We start from the raw sequence: 16546 nt of genomic DNA on the forward strand, positions 1-16546 counted from the left end.
CCTACTTTTGAAGTGACTTGCTTTTCTTTTTTAATTTATGCCTCTAATTTTTCTATCTAAATGAGAATTTGTCCCCTGAGCATTTCTTCTGTACTGTCAAAGGCCAGTACTTGGGGGCAACTGTTTTCAAAACAAGTGGCTAAAGTCAGGTTGATACTGTTATAATTACGTGAGCTTGTATTATGCAGACTCAATTCCCCTTGTGTCCTCCTCAGACTGTGGCAGATGATGATAATGGAGAATATGCTGCTTTATTATATCCTTAAATTCCAGTTTCCTGTTTTGGAAACTCGCATGTCTCACGTATTCCCTTTTGGTAAATGTTCGTGCTCTGGGGAGCTGCTCCCTGGCCCACATGCTAATGAGTACTTCCTATCATTAGACCCAGGAATCATCACTGTCTAATCAAAACTGGTTACAGAGCAATTAACAGGGAAAAAAAGCTCTTAAGAAGAATGCTGACGGTGTTCAGAAGCAGGTCCCGCTTTCCAGCTGCCTTCTGACATAGGGCTTACAGAGGAAAACATGCAAAGCCTGTCCTGCACCCACACCTGTATCCCAGCCTGAGCAAGGCACAGGGATCCACCTTATCCCACACACACACCACACATGATGGCCAATGTATGACCCAGGCTGGCTCATCACACTGGACAGGATTGTTCCTGTTTGTCCCATTATTTCCCTGTCTCTGTTTCCCTTGCTCAGAGACTGTTGACCATATTCAAGTTGTTTTCTCCCTTTGAAGGAACCGTTGCTGGAGAACTGCGGTGAGACATATTCGGATCCTTTGGGCTGCAGGCACATCCGTGTGGGACACACCTGGCAAAGGGCAGCCATGGACCCAGAGGCACATACCCCAGATTCCCTTACACCAGAGGAGTTCAGTGATACACTGAGGGAATGCAGTGACATAATTCAGCTTCTTCGATAGTAGAACCTAAATCTGGACAGCTGTGCTCAAAAGGGAGCCTGAGGCAGATGGATCAGCACCAGGACTCCACTGCAGACAGCCAACGTTATCTGAGATTTTATCCTCACTTTCAGGTTTCAAAGTTGTTTGGGGGATAATGGCAGAACAGAGGATTTTATTTTTTTTTTGCTTCCTTGCTTTCCTGACTAAAACAGTGTTTTAGTGGTAAAGCTGCCTCTACACCCAGGAAAAAAGTATCAATAAACAAGTTAGCTAAATCCTATATCCCAGAGTTAAAGGGAATGAGCAGTCCCCAGGATGCATCACTGTACTGTCAAGTACTTAATATCAGCCACACATTTATTCTTACAGAAATTCCCTCTAATTAGGGTGTTTGTTTACATGCGTCTGACTGATAATGCATAAAGACAGAATCACAGAATATTCTGAGTTGGAATGGACCCACAAGGATCATCGAGTCCAGCTCTTGAGTGGATGGCCAATAAAGGGATCAAATCCTTGGTGTTATTAGCACCATGCTCTAACCAACTGAGCTAATCTCAGTTACCACAATGACATTTGAGTTAGAGTCCCAGTTCACTGCTAATCTACACCAGCACCACTGGGAGCCAGCTGTGGTTCAGTTCATACGAGGAGCAGTGCTCAGACCTTCTCTGGTCAGAAATTAACAGATATGGGTTAAGTACAGCCAGGAAAACAGGATTTCGAGTGACTTGCTCTAGACCAGAAAAAAGTTATGAGAAAATTGGGACTGAAACCTGGACTGGTGCACATACACCTCCAGCAAGCAATCATCTTTCTTCTCCCTCAACCAGGGTGAGTGCATAAACCAGTATTGGATTTAAGCTGCCCTGTGGTTCGAGCAAGTTCTGTGCCCTTAGCTGGAAACCATCTCTGTCTGAGCCCCCGCCCCTGGTAGCCCTTGCCAGGAAACTGCATGTCTCTCTATACAAAGAATGTGGTTTTAATATGCACAGAACACATGGCATGATTCATCCTTCCTCACTGACCTACATAGTCATTTATACCAGAGTGGGATGGAAACAAAGCCCTATTGCTCCTGATTTGGGAGCATGGGGCTCCCTCCTTGCCCGACTCTAACTGATGGTGCATGGCATGAGGCAGGGCAAGGCCAGAGGCACATGGGTATCCAGACACACCATCCCTCCCTACATCTGCTGATCTAAACTGCAGAGAATTTTCCTGGTTTTGAAGTCAAAACACCAGCTTTTTGAAGAGAATATCAAAGGAGCAGCTTAAAGCCATAAAATAATATATCACAGCAAAAGGCTGATGAGCAGAGGGCCCTGTGCTGGAACAACAGCAGTGCTGGAGGGCAGGACTAAAAGCCATTAGCAGGGCTTTGTGAGGACACTGGCAGAAGTACTCACTCACATCACATACGACATTGTCAAGGCATTCAGCCTTCTGTTTAATGAATGTTGAGTTGCTCCATAGGCTATCTCTACATGGAGGATTTCCTGAAATCTCACTGAGGCGAAGTGAAGCTCCGCCAGCACCACCAACACTGTAACACACTAGTAACAACTAATCCTGCTTGAGCAAGGTTTTACAGAAATATGGTATGATTGGAGGAAGCAAGGCATGTAGGAAGACATACTGTATTTTATCAAACCAATGTTTTTTATTATATATTCTTGGGAAAACTAAGTGAGGATAAAATCTGTAGGGGATAAAAAGTTGTCAGTGAAATCTGTTAGACTGAGTCCAAGTGTAGCCTCTGTATAAACCAGATGACCTGAAGAATATCACTCACTGTCTAGTCTAGGCAGTGAAGTAGAAGGAAAAACCCTTGGAAAGAGGTAAGAGCAACTTCGTTGATAAAAGTGTGGGGTGACATTATGAATGGCGAAGCTGCTCCCACCAGGTGCCGAACATCCCTCAAGTCTTGCTTTAATGAGTTAAGCCTGGCATCTCAGTCACATCCTGAGAAATTAGTGGAAATCTTCCTGATTTATTGATATGCTGGAAGACAGGGCAGAGAGCCAACTGATTGAAAGCAGACAGTCCTGAAGCAACTGCCAAGATGCTAAATCACAGGGAGAATCCAAATAGGGTGTATAGGTGGAGAAGAGATTTATCATTGCCAGTAGTTGGCAGCATTTTTTATTGATCCAGCCCTCTAGGAGTATCAGGTGCTGCCACATTGCACAAGGGCAACACTGATGGAGCAACACCTCTCTCGACACTCCAGTGGTGCTGCTGTTTTGAGGGGTGAGGCAGCTCTGCCCAGGACATTGTCACAGCATGTGGTTCCCAGCAGAGCAGGGGTGATATGAAAGCCTCACTGCTGGCACACTGCTCTCCTTGGGAGCTGAAGGGGTGAAAGATTAGCAGCCAAGAGCTAATCATCAGGTTATCTGTAAGGTGATAGTTTAACTCGGTCTCTGATTGCTGCTGATGTATTTTAAATGTGTGTTAAGAAGACACACCCCATTCAGTCTGCAGCTATTTCCCAAACTGAAAAAGTGCTCTCTAAAATCTTTGTACAGAATCCTTGCTCTGAATATGACTCAGAACGAGTAAACAGTTGTAGTTTTACCAGAGAAGGAGTAAAATTCATGCAAGTATAACAGCTTCTTGGCAGTATCAAATGTGCTTCAGCACTGGGAGTACTACTCTGCTGAATGGCACCAGGCTCTGGGAATGACTATGCTGGAGTAGAAGTTATCACTACACTGAGAGCTACATGGGTTTGCTCTATCAAATGCCACACCAAGTAGTTTGCTATGGGAAAATATGCTCCCAAGCTCTCCTCTCTACATCTGAGATCCTCTTTCTAACATATATTCCACCTAGGTTGAACAGAGGCATAGATCTCTCCTCCCTGCAGGTGAGCAGCACCCTGACTCTCAGGGCAAACCCTGTGCCACAGGTCAAAACACAGGACTGCCTTCACCCATATGTGATGCCAAGAGGAGATTTAATGGAATTTTGCTGAATGTCACTTTTTCCTCTCATAAGATCCACTTCCTTAGTGATTTTCACTTCTCCCCAATTTTTGCATAACTTGCTTTTTCTAAAGTTAGCAAGGGAGCTTGCCCTGCAGCTTGACTCTTTCCACTCCCTTTCTACCCCTCCAGCCAAATGTATCAGCTAAAGGTTTGTGGAGCTAAAGTTGTGGATGCCCCATCCCTGGAAGTGTTCAAGGCCAGGTTGGAAGGAGCTCTGAGCAATCTGGTCTACTGGAATGTGTCCCTGCCCATGGCGGCAGAGTTGGAACGAAATGATCTTTAAGGTCCCTTCCAACCCAAACCATCCTGTGATTCTGTGATTTGACATCAGCCCAAACACAAGGGCACTCATGTTGTTTTGAACATCTGAGCTGCAATGGATTTTAAAAAATTACTTATGAAACCTTTTCTAAGGGCCTTCCATATACTTAAAAGTAGATTGCAAGATCTACTCTAAATAAGTTTAGAGCTAATAAATCAACAATAATTGAAACCACACCTGTTCTCAGTCTGTCTATGTGGACACCAGAAACTTTTACCTGCACTGTGTGACTGAAAGATGCTGTGTCGCTGACTTCAGGGTTTTGCACTTTTAAATGCCCATGATAAGTGGAGCCAGGGTGCCAGTGAAAACCAGTGCAAGGAACTGTGGTGAACTTCGTAATGAATCAGGAATACACCTTCAGTCTTCTGACTGGTTTAAAAAACCAGTTTAAGCAACATGGACAACAAATACAGCTGTGCTAGAGACTTCCCTGTAATACCGGCAGAAATCTGCTGTACCAATAACATTTTTGAAAGCTTCTCAAAGAGTTTTCTTAGTTTTTGAATGCTTCTGCAAGAGATTGTGACTTACAGCTTTGAACAGAGAGCTGGGAGTGAAGATATCCAGGGTCTATTCCTAGCTGGGTAAGTGACAGGAGAGGTGGCTCTAGGCCACTGGCTGCAGCCCCTCTGCCCAACTTCCATGAGTGTAAAATAAGTAAAATAATACTTGCTGCTCAGGGATGATGCAAGACCTAATCAAAAGTTTGCAAGGAGCCCACTGGCCCTCCAATGAATTGTGAGGGAGAAATGAACAGTGTTATCATATGGGTAATGAGCTCTCACTAGACAGGGACTGCTTTGTTCAAAGAAACAGGCTTTTGCAGCAGCAGGCAGGTTCCAAAAGAAGTTTATTAGAGAAAAGTGAGTGTTGCTCATCTGTGTGTAACTGAGAATGCATTGCTTTATATTAGGAGGATTTATCTGCAACATATTGCATTCCTCTGAGTTTTTACCTTTAGGGAATAACTCCTTAATGCCTGTTTTTGTTATGAAAATGAACTTTAGCTATCTTATGAATTGTTTATCTTAAGGCTGCACAAGCACTTTGATAACAAAAGTCTAGTGTTATTCAAAAGACTGCAGAATCTCAGGTGAGAAGATGAATATTGAAGAGATATGAGGAATATTCTGCTTTTCTGATTCTGTTCCACTTATGTGCCCATTTCTCATATGAAGAAGAACAAGAGTGTAATTGTACTGCAACTTAAATTATTGTCTTACAGAAGAAGCAATTACTATATGTATACAAAAAGATCATTAAATATTTCCACCAGTAACCACAAACCATGCCAGAAACATATTACTATCATAGTGTATTTCCACCACATTCCCCACAAGAAACTTAGTCAACAATTAATTCCAGCAAAAGCAAAAGGAAATACAATCACAACAAAATTTTTTCAGATATGTTTACTCGTAGACTGAAATGAAAAATGATGTGACAAGAAGCAACTGAAACATTGGAAGTCACTAGTTAGTGGAATAACCTATGCAGACCTGAGTGACTATAGGGTTGCAATCACATGAGTGAAAGGTGGGGCTGTGTCGGTGCAGCAATGACTCCCTGCAGGCTGAAGAGGTGAAGCAATCAGCCCAGCCCTTTGTTTTTCGCTGCTGGGGAAAAAATATAAACACTGACATCCCTTCTCCCACCAGCACATTTCCATCTGCATGGGTAGTTCAAGGCAAAAGTCCCAGCAGCTCCAGCGCCTCTGGTTAGAGCCCCGTGTGCTCACGGTCTGCAGTCCAGGCCAGGAGACAGACGGCCCCTGAAATACTTGTGTGTGGTGAAAAATGGTTCAGTCACTCACCGCTCTGTTTCTCTATAGTTAAACTGTATTTTCCTCTTTTATTTTGTGCCTTCACAGTCATGGTAAGAAACACTGATGAGTTTTCAGTATAACGAGGCTACATGTAGCAACCCTACACCAACACAACCATAGGAGTAAATTGCACAAACGGTGCCAATGTAAGACACTTATGAATTATGTATGAACTGTGTATTCCCACAGTGCCACAGCAGCCACCAGACCAGCAATGTCAGTCTTACACCTTCCCTGCATCACCTGACATCACCTCACTGCACTCGACTGTCCTGTCTCTCCCAATCCCAGTGGTCTCCGCCCACGCAGCTCCACCACTGTGGCCATGGAGGGAAGGAAGGCTGGAAAGCAGCCACACTCTGTCCCACTTCCTTTCCCGGACAGGCAGAGCACCTCATTCCCCCAGAAAAGTTCTAGTTCAGAGCAGAGTGTCTGTGGAGTCAGGGGCTGCACCAGATCAGTAGGAGTGGAAGTGGGAATGGAAGGCAAAGGGAGTCCCCAGTTCCAAGGTAGGTAGTGGAGAAAAAGAGGAGAGAGCGGTGCCAGAGAAGAAATTCCTGAGCTTTAGGAGTAGAGAACGATCACGAACAGACCTATAACAACATCTTGTGCTGTAGCATCCAAAAGGCAGTGAAGTCTTCCAGGCTCAGGTCCCAGTCTGCCAAAGAGGTCTCCTGCTGCTCAAGGGATAGGCAGAGAGCAGGAAAGGCACTCAGGACATTTAAGAGAGGGCTCCTGAGGTTCCACATGCATTAACCAAAGACAAGTCAGAGCGACGAAAGCACCAGAGCCACTGAGTCAGCTTCACTTGCAGTTGGAGACATACATGGCAGCAAAGTGCTCCCTTTCCACTGTTTATTTCCAGCTCTTTTGCAGTTTGTCGTGACTATAAAACTTATGGCTTTTCTCAGCCCTTCCAAGCTATGCAATCACTCCAACAAAATGATTAACATGAGGCCAGTTTTGAATTAGTATTTCAGCAGAGTTCAACTGTGGTCTACTTCTTCTTCTTTTTTTTTTTTGTATATATATAACTAAATTCAGCACCTGCAGTGTGGATAACACTTATCATTGCAAGTCAGTGGAACATCTTTCTAGGTAAGTTTTAGAACCTGGAAGTGAAAAGCCTTGGATCTACCTCCTCTTTCGCTATTTTCATCCACCGGAAAGTGTTCCGATTCCACCAAAATTGAGATAGCAATATCCATTTAGGATACCAGAGTGTGCAGCACAACTCTCTAGTGTGACCAATACTTAAATTTTATGTAAACTTGTTTAAAACTAGATCAGTCTAATGGGATCTACTTCAGATTAACACAGGCATAAGCGTAGGACTGGAGCTTAAGCTGAAGGCCTCAGGGTCCTTCTTTCTGGATCTCTACAACTGTCCTACACCTCAATCTGGCAGATGTGATGAAAGTCGCCTACACAGCCAAAAAAGGTGTTTCCTCTTTACCAGCAGTTACTGTCAACACTTGAACAGGCAAGTATTGGGCAATCCCTAGGACTCTGCTGATGTTCTGGCGTATCTCTGCTTGGAAAACAGACAAGTCAGCATCTGAGCAGAATGATTTCTGCTTTAACAAAAAAATAGATTATTTGCACAAGAGTTCTTGTAACAGATGTTGTAAAGGAAAGTTTAGTAAGTCAACAGATGAAAATGTGAGAACATTTCTTTTACAGCATTTTCTAACCTTTTATTTAGTCTACTTTTGACAGTACATGGCATTCATCCCCAGGGATCTTTCTTACTACATTCTAGATCTTGGGAAATACATATTTTCTGTTACTAATAATTTTTGCCGTTCCTTGAATTTCCACCCTCTGTTTTTCTGGCATTAATCATGTCCTCATGCAATGTTTACCTGGTGGGTTTTTTTAATTATATATTTTTGAGACAGTCTGAGACATCTACTGTCTGTTGTTCTGATCTGATGCAACTGCTTGTGGTGTCAAGAGAAGATGTGCAACATGATGAGTGAAGATGAAAGCCACCCTAGATAAAATCAAAGACCTAGCTAGCCCAGTGTCTGACAATGGCCAGTGGGTTAAGAACAGCACAGGTTTACATGGTTTGCCCTCTAGAATATTTTTCCAGCTTCTAACACCTTCTGGTTTAGGAATTTTATGAGCAGAAATGTTGTCCCCATATTTAGTATAGTTCTTTTATATATTCATTTCTTGTAGTTATTTGTTTTATCCCTTTCTTGGTCCTTTATAAACAACATACTGTTGCAGGTTGTAGGTTTCAGATTCTGTGGTAGAAAACTAAAACAAGTAATATTTTTACTATTATGTAAGTGGAGTTTCATCATCTGTGGTTATTTCACGCCTAATCGAAAGAGCAAGACTATGTTTAATTATATTCAGATTTGCAAAAAACATTTGGGTTCTTCAGGTTTGGATATTGGTGATTCAGTAGACAGCTTCTTTCCCTGAGTCATTAAAAACATTGCCTCAGCATGTGCATATAGCTGGAGGTATCAGCCTTAATATTGAATAAAAACACAAAGTTCTCAGAGCTTTGAGAATCTGAAAAATAACTAATCCAGCTTGAGTATTGCTAGTTTTAATTTCCTGGACATGCACGGCTGAACTGGTCTTATTGATGGCCACTTAAATGCTCGGGTTTTGTCCTCGGCTGCCAAATACACTTGCTCTGTCTGATGACTGCACTGTTCCATCCAAGAGGAAGCCAGATATGAGGAAGCTGCACAGAGCTGTACTTGCAGCCAAATTGCTGTGTTCATTAAGACCTTACTCTATACTCAGTTTTATGGCTTCGGCACTGGTTTTAATTACTGAATGGATTGAACAAGCTAAGCACTCTAGCAACCTGTTATTAAGCTTACCTGAAAACAGAGCTGAGTCTGGCTATTAGAGGTGTGACCAACTTTGCCACGGAAAAAAAATCTAAAGGAGAGCTACTCCTCCCCTTCCATCCAACCTCACCTGACCTCTGCTGATCTGTCACACCCTCAAAATTTTTAGCTGAGGAAGATGAAACTACAGAGGAAACCATGAGTTACATGTGATTCAGTACCAGGTTAATAGGACAAGAGGAGAGTGTCCTGACTCCTTTAGTAGTGTGCTCTGCTCAGAAACTCCTCATTTCCATCATCACATTGTCCATGCTTGCTAGTTAGCCCTGGAGTTAAATCTGTTAATGGAAAACACATCTGTGTGAGCCCATCCTCTCGAGTATGTGCTGCTAGTAAGTGATTGATATAAAAGCTTCTGCAGAGTTGGCAGGAAACGAGTTTGCTCAGCCTGGACTTGCAGTGCCATTGACCGTGAGCGCTCTCACTGCAGCGGTGTGAGCACACCAGCCAGGCCCAATAAAACCCTCCTGCTGTCACAGGCATTTGATTCTTGCAAAAAGTAGGTCATCCAGGAATACAGACTGCCAGGAGCACACACAGACAAGTAAACAACTTTTGGATGCGCGCGGCAGAATGGGGAAATGTCCTAAAAACCAGGACCAAAAAGTCAGTGGGACAAATAGTCCTGCCACCCCAGGATTCCAATTGCTAGGTTGACGTCAATATGAATATGGCACACGACTTCAATGTGTACAGGATTAGAATCCTCAGACTTAGTTCTGCAAGGCTTCAAGCACTCATATACACTGTTGAGAAGTTCAATAGTTTTGAAGAGTCTGAAATTTAAAAAAAAAAAAAACAAACCTGCTAGCGTGGATACTTCCTGAAAATGAAAGACCTGCAAAGACAAGGATGCAATACATGAGTTAATTGCTTCTCACCTGCTTTCAACAAAACATAAATTACTGGTTTGGTGAATTACAAGATTACAAGAGCACAGTTAAAGGTGAGATAACATCTCTATTCAGAATCTCTTTGAAATAATAAAAAATAAAGATAACAAAGTAAATACAAATCTGTAATTTTTTTTTCAGTTAAACAAAACAAACCAGATCCTTTCTGTTGATATCATTTTGACATAGAGTCTATTATTTAAACACCTAAACATTTAAAATTGAACTAATGACCTGCATTAAGACCTAAACTCACCACATTCTATTAATTTATAGTAAACACAAGTTATAGTCAAGCAGTCCGTGTTTGCTGCTGAAGGTGAAAAGGAAAACCATTTTGCTGGGAAACATGTGGAATGAGAGCTTGCTGAAGACATAACCAGTTTTTGGAAACAGCAGCCTTGCCTACAAGCACAGTGTAGGCAGTGTACCCTAATTTAGTACTAACTAAATTAAACTAACTAGTTGCAAACTAGTTTATTAGAAGTTGGAAATCTCTCCTGTGCTGGTAGTCTAAGGAGCAAAGAAGATTGTTTTCTCAGCTTCAGACAGCTGAGGGGCTGCCACCGTAAGTCCCAGAGCACAAATAAGCCCAGGTTGATGCAAAGTAAACGTGCAAAGAAGTGTTAGATCTCTGCCTTGCTCTCCCCAGTGCTCCTGTAGGAGCCTGACCATGGCAGCTGACTCTGCACGTCGCTGTCACAGCCTGCAGTGGCCTTCACACAGCTGTGACACAGATAATCTGCTGCTGAACTTGAGGGAGCCATGATTTGACAGATGTTCATGAAACACGCTGTGTGAATCAATACAGCCTTCTGGTCCAAAGTCAACTTTCCACGTGGTAAATAAACTGACGTCAGTGCACCCCTGGCCTGGTTAATCCACAGTCCTGACAAGCCATGCGTAGATAACTGAGAATTGATTTCCCCATTGAAATGATAGACAAATGACTACAGACTGTCCATTCAGTTTATGACCTACTAGGAAAAAATACATGTTTTAATTATTATCAGTGATAGACAATTATTTATTTTTTTGTTAGGGAAAAGACCCACAAAAATATCCAAACCAAAAGATAATGAAGTGGTTTGTTTAAGACATGGCTTCTTGTTCACTGATTTGAAAAGCAAAGCAGTGCTACTATGACAGATAAAGAAGCCTGAGCTGTCTCTTGGAACAGCATATCCAGCGTAGCTTGACACAGATTAATGGGTGAGCAGAGAAAAATGATTTTAAACCAGCTTTGAATCCTCCCCCTTTCAGTCTTCTCAGGAGACAAAATAATGTCTGGTGGCACTATGTGATGGCCTAAACAAGGAAAGGACATAGCAAATAAGTTTAGAACAACTAGGGCTCAGGCAGTTTGGGGGGAAAAAAAAAGAAAAGGAAAAGTTGTGGTTACCAGCAGACTAGGTCAGTAGCAACACCAATACAGTAGCTAATCCAGTCACAGACATTAGCTTTTGCTGTATTTGCTCTGGTTCTTTAGTTATGTGTTGAAACAGGCTCCATGGAACTGTGGACTTAGGAAGGAGAGAAGTTTTATGTGTGTTAGTTTAGAACAAAGAACGAAATTTTGGGTTTTGTCCTCCTGAGCAGTTGAGTCAGTGCATCTGTCCCTTACAGCTGTCCAGAGGAAGATACAGTTTTGTTTGCCTTTTTTGATGTACTATGCAATAAACTGTAAAGCAACTGCAAGAGATGAATCAAATAGGATTTTAGCTATTGGGAACAAGTCTTTGTAAAAGACCTGAACTACAAATTTTATACCTCAGTAAAAATTCAGGTTTTCCCAAAAGGTAGGGGATTGATCAACTGTGCAGCTGTGGGTTTGCACACAACAGACCCCTAGGACATTCATTCAGTTCAGTATCACTCTGGGCAGTAAAAAAGCCTTTGCAGCAGCTTTGCTAAACCTCATCACCTCAAGCCTAGGTCCAAATTATTTTACTAATGCTTGGTTTAAGCAGAAGATCTTCTCATCAAGTCATTTCTCTAGGGCAAAAGGCCAGCCATGGTTCCACTGGTCATAAATACTCCCTGTTCTCCCTGCACTGCTGCCAGTCATTTCTTTCATGCTGCAGAGTAGCCTTTCAAAAAGTTGTTTGATGGACAGTATTACAGAAAATTAAGTTTTTAATTATTTTTCAGCTGGTCTATATCAGTTCCTGAAGAATGGTTTATTGCAAAAGCAATGACACGCTCCACTGCTTGGGAAGAGTTAGACAAGCTACTATCCAAGTTTGCTCCTCATGAGGAGTGTGTTTGCCAAACTACCTTCTCCCAGGCCTTGTTCTCTCTATTCCCCTGGGAAAGATATTGATGGACATTCTTCACCTTCAACATGAAATACCAGCAGGCTTTATTTCTATAGAGAATCCAGATATGTTATGCAGACAAGAACATTAAAGACATGCCAATAATTCTTACATTATTTATTATACTGCTACCTCAAACATCAGTTGAAATAAAAATGAGTTGAAATATCTGTAAAATGTACAGTTAGCCTAGACTAAAACACTCATACCAGCTATAGTAAGTCTTTAAAAAAATTGTAAATTTCCTTTTTCATTGAGCAGAATTTTTCATGAATGAATCTTTTGGAACAAGCCTAGGTCTTCCCTTTTGCCACTGAAATTTGTTGGTAAAGGGTATTTCCTAATACAAAGCTAAATGTTAATGACCTCCCTCAGCAAATTGGGTTGTGGACTTTAAACGTGATTGAAAATTTCAAGTGCAAATTTACCTTTTTCTTGTGGGGAAAGTCATTGGGCAGTTAAGCATTTCTGACTGACTGCCAGTTCAAATATCAGATATTCATGACAGAATTTCTCTTGTGAATGGACAAGACTTGGCTTTAGCAGATCCAGGCAGGAGAGCAGAAGCACGAAAGGATACATTCCTTCCCCAACCTCATGAAAGCTTCTCTGCTACTTCAATGGAGCTTCAGTAATATCCCAGGACCAAACAACAGGACAAGTTCTTCTTGTCCAACTCAAATAAGCTTATACTGTAAAGTCAAGGAAATACATATATAATCCAGGTTAGAAATCTTTGTCCAGATCTTCTGACAAAACCAGATGGAAGTATTCAGAGAACATGGTGTTGGTGTGATAAAGGTCTGATGGAGGGTGAGAAATGTCGTGGGCTGTTCACACACAGATCACCAATGTCACTAAATGCAGCACCCAGAGAAAAGGCAAGACGTGAAGGAGGAAGTCATTTCCATGGGCGGGCACCAGAAGATGAGCACTAAGTGTCATGGTACTATTATTACAGATTGTTTACACACAAGAAACAGGAAAAACACAGTAGAGAAATAGGACTGGTAATCATAAAATCACAAGGAAGACTATCTGTATATATTTAGTTTGTTAACCAGTATTGGGTTGGGGAAGGGAAGTGGTACAATTTTCAGCCTGTTTTCTTGATTAAGGGAGAATTACTCAGGTTTGCTGCCTTGTCTACCATCCACTTTCCTACTTATCCTATACCTTTAAAACCACTGAACAATTTTAACCTGATTTTACAGCTGGATAAAGGTCACTGTGAAATAAAGTACAAGATGTTTTCAGAATGAAGAGAGCAAGAGCAAGGAAAAACACGGAATCATTAGTGATTTTTTATTAATTCCAGTTATGTGTGACTGAGGGAAATACTCGACCTGAGCTTACAGGAATCTACGATAGAGCTGGCAAAGACTCCAACAACAAGAAAATATAGTCTGTTTGCCACCAGTTGACAGAGTGAGCTCATAGGAAACTGTTGAGCACATCCCTTGTGAAGTGGCTGGGTGGTGAACTGCAGTGAGACAGGCTTTCCAAGCAGGGAAGGCAAAACAGGCAGCGGTACAACTGACCTCAGCAGGCTCCATTCCTCTGTAGCTGCTTTTTCTCACTCACCACACCATTCACAGGGATGGGTAAGAAGTGGATTAGACAAGAGAGTGGATACAACTGAAAACAGCAAGGCAACCTGTGTTACCCGACTCACAGCCCCCAGTCTGCTTCACAGAATGATTACACAGGGAGATCCATGAGCACACTGTAGGGACTGGCAACAGAAATAACTATGCAGGAGTAGAAATATGGCTGAATACCTGGTCAATGAATGCTTGCTCAGAGACAACCTAAGCTTCAATACAACTTTGTAAAGTCAGACAAAAATCTGAGACTTGCAGTAAAGGACAAGGAGGAGTGGAGGAGTGGATGGCTACACTGTGGTAATAAAAGGCTTTTGCACCACAATTAGTAACAATGAACCCAATGGAGATAATGACTAAGATACCAAATAGTGTAAGAGCATTAGAGTTTGGCCTTATGGAAGTGAAACCCTTTATGAAGTCAAGAATAAAAAATTGAAACTCTCACAGTAAAGTTTTTTCTTACACCTATAGAGACATTTGCTCCATTAAGGCATGTGTGAAGGAATGGTTCTATATGACTATGCAAGTCTTTCGAGACTAGACAGGATAAATCCATTCTAAATAAGCTCCAGGTTTTCACAGCTGCACTACACAGAAGCTGAACTAAGGTCAGATCTACACGACACCTCAATTGTGGAGTTCAATTTCCCCTTTCTTTAAGTCACAATCATTTTTAGTAACCTTTGTTCAAAAAAAGACTCAATTACCGATTAACAGCCCCTTCAGTGATAAATCTTCATTAGAATCTATTCATTTGTGTGTAGGTATTTATAGTGTACTTTGTAGCTTAGCTAATGGTAATGTATGCAGTAGTCACCCCATAAGGTTTATGCAAGGTGTTTATTATATATGCAAACACACCTTCCACGAGCGCCACAAGCTTGCAATTTTGAAAACAGCTTTAGGCATTTGCACCTACCAATGTTCACTTAGGAAATTTCTACCTCTGTGGAAAACTCATCCTTGATGTCCAAAGTCAGGCTAGTAAATAAATGCCTTTTTTTACATAGAGCTAAGTCTCAGTGGAAGTACTTTTGTACATGAAGTCAGTCAATAAGGCAACTTCCCCCTTCCTGACTGTAATCATAAGAACTCCCAACTGGAAAATATAGTCCATCTGTAAGTAGAAATAAATATGGCCATGACAGTTAAAATAAATCCACTTTAAGTGGTCTGACCATAAGAAGTGGTGGCCTTGTAGTTACCAATTCTATTTAGGCCTTTACATTTCTGGGCTGCTGTAAAAGGTCATTTATGTCAACAGGAGTCCAACCCTCTTTGTCTTCTGTGCATGCAAGTATAACATTGCAAACATTTACCCAATTAGACAGTTAGCTCCACCCGAGTATGAACAAACAAAAACAACTGCTCATAGCATTCCAGAGAAACAACACAGCACAAGAACAAAGATTTTCACATGCAAACATGGGCAATCAGCTAACCACAGGACAGCAAAAACAGCAGATTCCTAAATGTTAAAAATTAGGGGCAAGTTCTCTTTGATAACCACAAATCTTTGTGCTGCTGATTCAGATACAGGGGAAGATGTCTGCTGGATTTTTCCAGCTGACATTCCTCCAGTGAATGTCAGAAAATTAAATACATACTCAGTTGAATAGATGCCCAGACTGGCTGATGAGAAGACCAATAGCTTCTCAAACGGGGTGCGGAGACTTTTTGGTTTCTCAGGTCTGACACAAAGCCATTCATCTTGAGCCATTTTGTATTGGTTTCTTCTGTTTCCTCTAGCAGGGTTATTGTTTTTTATACCTGCTGTTTGCCAGATGTGGGACATACTAAACTAGTAACACCCAAGAGGTTAATGCCTGTTTGCCATGAGGTCTTTCTGCAATCACAGCTTCCAGCCTCTGCAATAGACATGAAGGCACCAACCTCATCTTTACAAATGTCACGAGCACCTGACCTTGTGAGGCAATTCACAAACAAACCTGGCCAAACAGTGAAACCTGGGTGAGTTCTGGACCAATAAACCATTCTATGTGATAACAGGGCAGAAACACATCACTGCCCTCTGACCTCAAAGCTTGAATCCATCCTACTTCGCTTCCTTCCGAATAAAGAAAACAGAAGTTTTTGCTGCAATCAGAGTGAAAGGGGCACCTCCCAAGGCCCGTCCAGACAAACTGGGACCTCAGCAGCCTCTAGAGGTACTATTTTAAGGGCAACTGAAAGCAACAGCTACTAACTTCAGCACCTCCATTACAGGTGTTAATGTGAGCAAATGGAGTGGGCACGGTGCAGGTTCCTGAACGATACACACTGTTCTCCTTTGTGTTTTGAACTCCTTCAGCACTTTGCATAAGCAACATCCCAAAATAAGCCTGAATAAGCAAGTGAAGCTGGCAGTGTACAGCTCAGATCATTAACAAGGTGAAATCTGCAGAATCCTAGCCTAGTATTTGATTTAATCTGTTAGTAGTATCTGTAAAAAAAGTAAAATTTACAGTGGTATATTTGAAACTGCTGTGTAAGGTCCAATCTTGCAGCACAGTGATAGCAAGAGTTACATTAGCGTCAAGTTAGTACAACTTAGCCCTTAATTATGTCCTTTAAGCTTGCATGCAAGTGGCCTGATCTCATTATTACAAGCATGTCCTTTTATGAGTAAAAGCTGAAGGGTTTGGCTTTAAGTAAATACAATTTTTCAGCACAACCTAGCTTCAGCAGTTTCTAAAGTATCACTCCAGGCAAAGTTGTAGTCTCTCCATATGCTGCACTTCTTAAACTAAAAGTTCGGTTTGGCAATGTGAAACCTGACAGCAATTCTTC

Source organism: Pipra filicauda, unplaced genomic scaffold (genome assembly GCF_003945595.2).
Source record: "Pipra filicauda isolate LSUMZ 115617 unplaced genomic scaffold, ASM394559v2 scaffold1_size10287979_pilon, whole genome shotgun sequence".
Lineage (NCBI taxonomy): Eukaryota > Metazoa > Chordata > Aves > Passeriformes > Pipridae > Pipra > Pipra filicauda.